Below are 9,154 nucleotides of genomic sequence, written 5' to 3' on the forward strand. Positions count from 1 at the left end.
TTCTGCTCATCGTGTCTCTAGCTGTCTGTTTAGCAATTTCATCAGCAAAAGCATTCCCACGACCAACATCATCCGTGATTGCTTTATGAGCACTGCACTTCACAATCGCAACTTCAGTCGGCAAGGTTAGAGATTCCAACAAGTCGTTAACTAGCTGACCATGTTGGATCTTAGTCCCATGGGACGTAATGAAACCTCTTTCTCTCCACAACCGGCCAAAACTATGGGCCACGCCAAATGCATACTGACTATCTGTAAACACATTCACTCTCTTTCCCTCAGCTAAAACACACGCTCTCGTTAGAGCTATTAATTCTGCGGCTTGGGCAGAATTCTGACTCACTCTTGCAGTCTCCACAATCGTCTTCAAAGTCGTTACTGCGTAAGCAGCAGTCACATCACCATTCTCCAATTTAAAACATGACCCGTCCACATACAGCGTACCATCCGGATCTAATAGCGGAGTATCTTTCAAGTCAATGCGTCCTTTTGTCTCTTCCTCCGTTTTGAAACAGCAATCATGTGGCTCGGAATCACTCGGCTCTTGATCAGTCGGCAACAGTGTTGCTGGATTCAATACATTACATCTTTTGATCTGAATGTGACTCGCTAGTAATGTCAGCTCGTAACCAGATAATCTCGCACTAGTAAGGTGTTGTGTCTTCGTTCGGTTCATGAGTGTATCCACTGCATGAGGAACCATGACCACTAGCATATTGTTCATCACCAAACCAGCAGATTGTCGAATGGAAGCTGCAGCTGCCGCTGTAGCTCTCAAACAACTAGGCAACGCTCTGGCTACCGGATCTAATGTTGATGAGAAATACGCACAAGGGCGTTGTTTATCACCAAACTTCTGTGTCAGAACACTCAACGCGCAACCTTCCCTTTCGTGAACGTAGAGCGTGAATGGCTTACTGTAATCAGGTGTACCCAATACAGGAGCTGAACACAATGCTTTTCGTAATTCAGTAAAACTCTCTTGACATTCATCAGACCATGGCACCGGACTCGGAACATTTTTCCCAGTCAAAGCTACCAATGGTTTCGCTAACAGAGAAAAATTTGGGATCCACTGCCTACAGTAAGAGGTAATGCCTAGAAAGGCACGTACTTCTCTCTGTGTGCGTGGAACACTCATCTGTGTAATTGCTTTTATTCTTTCTGGGGTCAACTTCCTTCCCTCCTTTGACAAGAGATGACCTAGGTAGGTCACTTCTTGGCAGCAGTATTGCATTTTCGAAGGAGACACCTTGTGATTCAAATTAGACAAATGATGTAATAGGGAAATTGTAGCTGCTTTGCAAGTTTCCTTGTCATCGGCAGCCACTAAAAGATCGTCTACGTACTGTACTAGGGCAGAACCTGGAGGAAGGACAAAAGAATCTAACTGGCTTTTTAATGCTTGGCTATAAATTGATGGACTCTCACAATAGCCCTGTGGAGCGCGTTTAAATCTGAAACTGCGACCTCCTAGACAGAAGCCGAAAATATCCCTACTTTCTTCAGCTATCGGAATGCTGAAAAAGGCATTCTTTAGGTCAATAACTGAGAACCATGTGGCTGTGGCAGGAATCAATGTTAGCAAGGCAGTAATGTCTGGCACTACAGGAAACTGCGGGATTACAATCTTATTAACTTCTCTAAGGTCTATGACAAACCTGTACACTGGAGGTTTTGTAGGATCAGTTCGTTTCAGGATCGGCAATACAGGACTGTTACAGACATTTCCTCTAGTTTCTTCAACCACACCTTTCTTAATCAAATCTTGCACAATCGATAGAAGTGCACGCTCTCCTTCACTAGATATTTTATATTGGGGAATTCTTGGAAATTTTACATTCGCTTTCAAAGTTACCACATACGGTGGAATTTCTAGGAGACCTACATCATTAGGACCAGTCGCCCAAAGAGAATCAGGGAGTGAACGTAGCTCCGGCGGGAGTGCGTCCATTGACAAGTACATCGGAGAGGTGATATTTTTACCCAATGTAAGCTGTACTCCTTCCGGAGAACAGTACAATGTCGCATATAGTCGTTTTAACAAATCTAAACCAAGCAGGTTTTCATTACAACCTGTCGTCAAAATCAGGGGTGCTTTCAATTGGCACGGTCCAACAGAAATAGACAAAGGACCAGATATCGGGTTGTAAACAGGGGCGCCTGAAAAACCTACGGAAACATTTGTTGAGCCAGACAAAGGTGCGCCAGGGAGTTTCGCATGAATGATAGAACTTTTTGCGGCACCAGTATCCAACAGAAACGGTTCGACTACACCTGATGTTGCTACTGCGACATAAGGCCCACTCTGATCCACTGGAACTGATACTACTCCCTCTCTTTGTCCATGGCTGTCCTAGTACCCATTTTGTTGAAAACCCTCATCTACTTCATTATAGTCCTCGACAAGATATTGTTGAGATCTATTTTGCTGAGTAGATTGTCCATTTCGTTGATCAAAGTGATTGGAGGGACGATCATTCGTTTGTGGAGGCATAGCACCTCGTCCTCGACCTCTAGAATTCTGCACAAAACCACCACGACCTCTCTGAGCTGCTGCTGCATTATTTTGCGCTAAAATCGGACATTCATTTTTATAGTGACCCTCTTTCTTACAGTACGCACACTGATTCCACTGATATTGAGGTCTTGATGAACCATAATCTGTCCTTTGGTATGAACCTTGCTGCGTATTAGTTTGATTCGTGCGAGGCGGATACGCCTGTTGCAAAAGAACTTTAGTTTTTAAATCTTTTGTTTTCTTTTCTGATTTTTCCTTTTCTTCTTTATCCCTATTTTCGTAGTACTGTGCAGTCGCAAGTATTTGCGCTGTCGTAGATACAGCCCACGCACTTTCTGAGTCTTTTAATTTATTGCATAATTCAGGTAACAAATTATGCACAAATTTATCGACAAACAATCTCTGTCCTCCTTCTGTACTCATGTCCTGACCACTATGATCTACAAAAGTCTCTTCAAACCTCGTGAAGAAGTCGGAGACACTTTCGTCTTTCTTCTGCCTGCATGCTGACAACTTGTCCCAATTTACACGCAATGCTGGCATCAGAGTCTTCATTAGATCAATTATTCTACCTGGCAGATTAGCGATTAGAGGTTCGGGTTTCGCACCACCTATTTGCTGACCATCTGCTGCAGTGATAGCTGCCCAATCACCACCTAAAGCAGCTTGATGATCCTCTCTACGAATTTTAGCCCACACTGGTTGCGGAACTACGTTACCAAACAACATATCGATGTCGGCTAAGTTCATTATACAAGCCTCAACTGTCTGTGTTAATTCCTTGTAGTATCCAGCTGGATTCTTACGTGGATCTGGCAAGGCCTGTTTCACCGCTAGCACTTCAGCTCGCTTCCATGGAATGTGTATCCACACTCGTTGGAACTGTGCTGGAGCAGCTGCAATACCTGCATTATCATCACGTTGTATTGCTTCGCGCCAAATTGGAGGAACCTCCCTCATAGGATATTGGCGACTTAGCTTCACTTTACCTTTTTCTAAATCTCTCGGTGAACGAAGAGATGGATCATTCCTAAAGCTTAAAATAAGTTCCATCGCTTCCTTTATATTCTCACCCACTATCATTCCAGCAGCAAACTCTTTTTGAACTCTAATTAAATCTTCCAAATCTGATTCGACATCGTCTTCTTCTATTTCTTCACGCAACAACGAGCACATCTCATCAAAGACGTACCGTTGTGTTGGTTCCTTCCACTGCATAAATGTGTCTAACACATCTCTCGTACTATACCTTCTACTCTTCGAAATCCATCTGAGAGCCGTGGAATCTAAAATTCCCCGTTCCTCAGTACTTGGTAGCTGACTACGTCTCTGAACTGAATCAGGAGTAGGAGTCTTAATCAAAGTTTTATATATAGGAGACAGCATATTAGTAACAGAATCAGTGATTCTTCGACGAACAGAAAGTGGAGTTAGTACACTCGCAGACGTAGAGAATGCAGTAGAGGTAGGAATAGATAACGGAACAGTAGGAGTATCGAGAAAAATAGTTTGAGGAACAGTAGGTACGGATGTAGGTATAGAGGCTGGTAGTGTAGGAAGAGGAGGAGCTGTAGGAACATTCACATTCATCACAGGAGGTACGGGAACTTGATTCTGGGGGACAGGAGCAGGAACACCAGGTTGTCCAGCAACCGGCAATTGAACATTCGGGACGAGTGGAGCCGTAGCACCTTGTGCATACGGTGGAGGTGACCGTAACAGATAAGATAACAGAGGATCGTTTTCGGAATCCTCCAGTATCTTAGCCATTTTCGATGGCAAGGCAGGATAGCACTTGTCGATCGCTAAGTTATGCTCTCTAATTGCTACATCTATGGCCTTCTCACACTCGTTAGTCTGCAACTGTTTAGCCGCTTGCTCTAGAGTTAACTCTTCTTGTTCTTTCTGTTCTTTCTTCAACCTTTTCATTTCTCTCTGTTTGGATTCTTTTCGCCAATAACGGAAAGAATCAAACATTGCCGGCCGGGCTTTCTTCTTAAACAATTTCGCTTCTAAGTTGTCGAGAATCTCTGGTTCAAAACTACCATGCAGTGGCCAACTAAGGACACCATCCTTCTTACAGTAACGGACCCATACCTCATTATAAGCTATAGGACCCACACCAAATTTACAATATAAATCATATAGGGGAGTCCCAATCGGAGGAACCAGACAAGAGTCCTCCAATCGTGAGTCACTGTTGCAACTAAAACAAGACAACATTTTCCGACTTACCATTTTCAGTCCGGAACACAAAACAAACAAAACACGGAACAAATATGTGCACTCGAACCAAGAACTTAGGCCTACCAAAACGAACTGATGTATCGATACCCAAACTAAACCAAAAAGATTATCGTAACTAGAACAACCAGTGATAATCTTACAAAACCAGACCAAACCAAGAACCGATCAAGGATTTTAACAATCCTCACAAAGTAACCAGCTAGCTATCACTAAATACTTAACTGAGTCACTGAAGACGTCACCAAGGAGAAACCCGTCACGTTTCGCCGTACTAAGGACTGCACCTCGGGTCCAAGACAGGGCGACGGTCAAGGCAACGGCCCACTGCAGCCGTCCTGAACGGGAAACCCTTGTGGAAGAGAACTTCGGGCCACTTTTGCGATATGCCGGGATCGATGAAGTGGGGCGCCTCCCTCAGGAATCTTCACACGAAGCTTCTCGAACTCTTCAGGCTTTTGGACCGGTACCGAATGACGTCGCCCCACGTTGGGCGCCAATTGGAGTTCTGGACTTTTTGGTTCCGTCCAGAGGTGTCAGGGAACAACACCCAAAGACCCCGGAGTTCCACCTGCCTTGGTGCACAAATGAACAGAAACACGGGCTTCTCGATGGTGGCGTCAAAGACCAAAGGTTTATTACTGCAGGGACACAGAAGTCACAGATACTACACACGGGCAGTAACTAGGAGCCTGTTCGATTTGTACAAAGAGGGCTGCTCCTTATATACTGTTTTTTATGCTAGGGGCAAATTCTTTACATGTAATACATTCCCAAAACCTTTGTGTCTAAAACAATAAATATTTGGCGTTTACACAGGAACCGTCGATAATATCTGAGGCCAAACATTGCGAAAAGAGGGGTTCCCACTAGTTTGTCACAATTCCTTGTCAATATTGCATTCAGGACTCGGACCGCCTCATCGTAAAGTTCGTTACCTCCCCCTAATAAAGATTCAGAAAGAAAGAAACAGAGCCAGGTGTGGAAGATAGAAAAGTGGGATAAGGGATGTTTGTGGGTTGTAAATGGGCAAGGCTACCGGCTTCGGCCGCCTAATCATGATCAGGTACAATGGACACGAAGACCAGTTTGGCAGGGCTGGCCTCGGGCAGAGGAGGCAGCCTTTGTCGAGTCATGCAGCTACAGCGTGATCTGGTTTAAGGTGCACGTGTCATGAAAGAGGTGAATCTCCGGCTAAGGCTACGTGTCCTTAATCGAAATAAAATGATCAGAGGTTATTGCGTATGTGAGGGCAAGAATCACAAAATGGCGGCCATGATCTAAGATGGATGCCGTGGGTAGATCAGAAATATGTCAATAGAAGGAGTGCTCTTGCTTGTAGCGTAGCGAAAACACCAGGATATACTAAATGGATCATTTGCGGTTCGCTGATACCAATATTATGTATTTCCGACAAACTTGAAAACACGGGTTCAAATTGTCACGGAACCGTCACGGAACCTCAGCGTGGCACTGGCAGAAGCAGCGTTCCTGTGGGCCGAACCAGTTAACATATTGTAAAAATGAGGGACAATGGCAGAATGAGTGCCTGGAGTTGTTGCAGAAGGTCGCGGCTCCCAGATGTTGGGGGTCAAGTGGACTGGGTTGTGGTGAGAACAGTCATGTTGAGGTCCAGGCTGGTGCATCCTCGGGGGGCTTCTGATCTGAACTATTTTGATGACCCCCGGGGAAGGCTGTACTATCACGATGATTATGATCTGGACGAGGAAACAGGAATGTCCTATAACTAGGACAGCCAAGGACACGTTGAGGGACCATTCCAAATACCTGTAGATCAGCGTGGTCTTTATGTCGCAGCAGATTTGCATGGTTCGGCTAAGAAGTTTTTGGTGGATACAGGTGCAATGAATAGCTCTGTTTCTCGTTAACTTGTCCCCGGGGCAGCTCTGTCTGGCCATAACAATGTCTTGGTAGGTTTTTTAGGCGGACTGGTTGTGAGCCCCATCTCCAAACCCCCATGCTTTGACTATTGGCCCTTTCACTGTGGACTCACCAGTCTTATTGACAACGAATTGCGGAGAAAATTTTATGGGATTAGATTTGTTGAAGAAGTTGCATGCAACAATTTCATGTTCTCCAGATGGCATTTACATGACAATAGGACCGGCCGTAGCCAGCACCAAAGAGTGATTTTCAAAAGATGTAGCACTTCCTGCAGAATTTAAAGATGTGCTGCCCACGTTGTGGGCAACAGGAGATACGTGTGAGAAGTTGGCCTGGTATATAATGCTCACTAATTCTTAGTGATCACTTTGTACCATGCCAAGCAACCCTTATGATGATTGGTTGTAATTCAACCTTGTAGACCAGTTATCCTAGTGGTAACGTGGACAAAGCAGTCTTAGGCTAAACTCTGAAAGGCATGTGCAGCCAGCTGTAATACCATACACAACCCCCTTGAATACCAAATGAAAGGGACACCACACAGATATATATTGAAAATATATATTGATTTATTAACTATAAAATCCCCTGGACTCTTTATGAGCACAGAAGCACAAGCGTTAAATCACAAGACAGTTTAAAATACACAAAAGTTGCACAATATGGATGAGCCCTAGGGGCCACCTAAACCATATACTAAGAAAGTGGTATAAGAGATACCAATAGGAAAGGGAACAGGCCTAGGGCCTTGGGAATCGCTGGAGCTATTCGAGACTAGCAGTGACTAAGTCGGAGAAGGCCCGCGGGACTCGGGTGCAGTGTTCAAAGTGCACGCACTTTCCAATGTAAAGTCTATGGTGCGTAAAAAGTACAAAGTTAAATAGTTAGGAACCTTCCGAGTGACCTAGAACGCTGAAACTTAAGACACAGGCCCTTGAGATGTGTACCAGTACAGGAGCACTGGCGGAGCTGAGTTACCTCACCCACAGGAAGCGGGTGCACAGGGTCGAAGTAGTGTCGGGTTTCGTCACGCTGGTCGATGGTGCTTGGAGCTGAAGATGCTGCAGGCGGCTCGATGTGAAGAGTTCCGGTGGATCCAAGGGTGGATCTGAAGATGTGAAGACCTGAAAGCAGAGGGGACAATGTTCAAAGTCACTAGCCAGTGACTACCGTGGAACCAGATTGGAACCAGGCGATGTTGGGTGCAAACAGGCGTTGTTGGGTAGCTTCTCTCTGCAGCCACGTGGACACCGGGGGTCGAGGACAGCCAGGAGTCGGTCACAAGCTGTCCCGCGCAGGCTTCTCGCTGGTGGCGGTGTCGGCGACCTGATCGGAGCAAACAGGCCTTGGCTAATGCAAGCCACGCAGGAATCAAAAGATGCTTAACACTCGGACCAGCAAGGTCAGAGCGAGTGCTCCTTTTCACAGGAGCTTGGGTGAGACTGGAGCAACCAGACCCGCTGTGTATTTTGTCGGTTTCATCGCCAAGATGGCCGCTGACCACGTGGCTAGTGGCCGGGATGGCGCGTTGAGTGGCACAATGCAAAAGGGCCCCACGCAGATTGTGGAGATGCTGGGGGACTGATCTTCGGTGCAAAGGCTGCTCGGTGGTGGGGGTTCTTAGTCCCCAAAGCACAACATCGAGGATACCTCAGAAGCTGCGCAGTCAGCTTTTCGAGTGTCTTCCAAGAGGTCCGGTCCCACGTCAGTCGGTGCCTCCACGGGTCCCTTCTTTGCAGGGATGTGGATCGGGCTCTGAGAGGTCTGGGAGTCTGGTTCTTGTCGGGCTCTGGGCTCGGGCTCCAGCGGGAGGCGGCGGCAAAGCAGATGTCGAGTTGCTGGTTGGTGCCTGTGTTCACAGGGTGGCCACTCCTAGGCCACAAGGGAGATTCTCTTCAGTCTTCTGAGCAGCAGAATGTCGAAGTCCAGTCGTCTTCTTAGTTTCAAGTTGATTCAGGATGATCTGCTGTGCAATGGCACTGCTCCCACTCTTATTCCCAATCTGAGGGGTGGATCACCTACTAGGTCCCTCCTCTGGGAGGAACCAGGAAGGGGGGCGGTTACACCCCCTTTCCTTTGTCCAGCTCCTCGCCAGCCCTGGGTCTGGAAAGTCCCAGGACCGGTTTGGACTGGCCTATGCACGGGGACACCTTGTGTGCCCCGGGCATGCCTGATTCTATTCAGCCCTGTCCTACCCAATACACAAAACCCTGTCTGGGGTGGTGCTCGCACCTCCCAAGGCAGGAAACCCTTTGTCCAGGCCACCATCTGCCGAGTTTCGGTCAGCAACAGGAGGCCAGACTCGTGTCTGTGGTGGCAGCATCCATTTTGTGATGCTGAGGCTCTGGTTAACTTTAACCGGGGTTAAGGCTACGCACATGTCGTGTCCCTCTAGAAGGGAGGAATGCTATCCCCGTCAACAGAACTGTCGAGGGGATAGTATTCCAATTCGTATGACACCTTACTCGACATGTTTTGATAAAG

This window comes from Lissotriton vulgaris, chromosome 1_1 (assembly GCF_964263255.1).
Source record: "Lissotriton vulgaris chromosome 1_1, aLisVul1.2, whole genome shotgun sequence".
NCBI lineage: Eukaryota > Metazoa > Chordata > Amphibia > Caudata > Salamandridae > Lissotriton > Lissotriton vulgaris.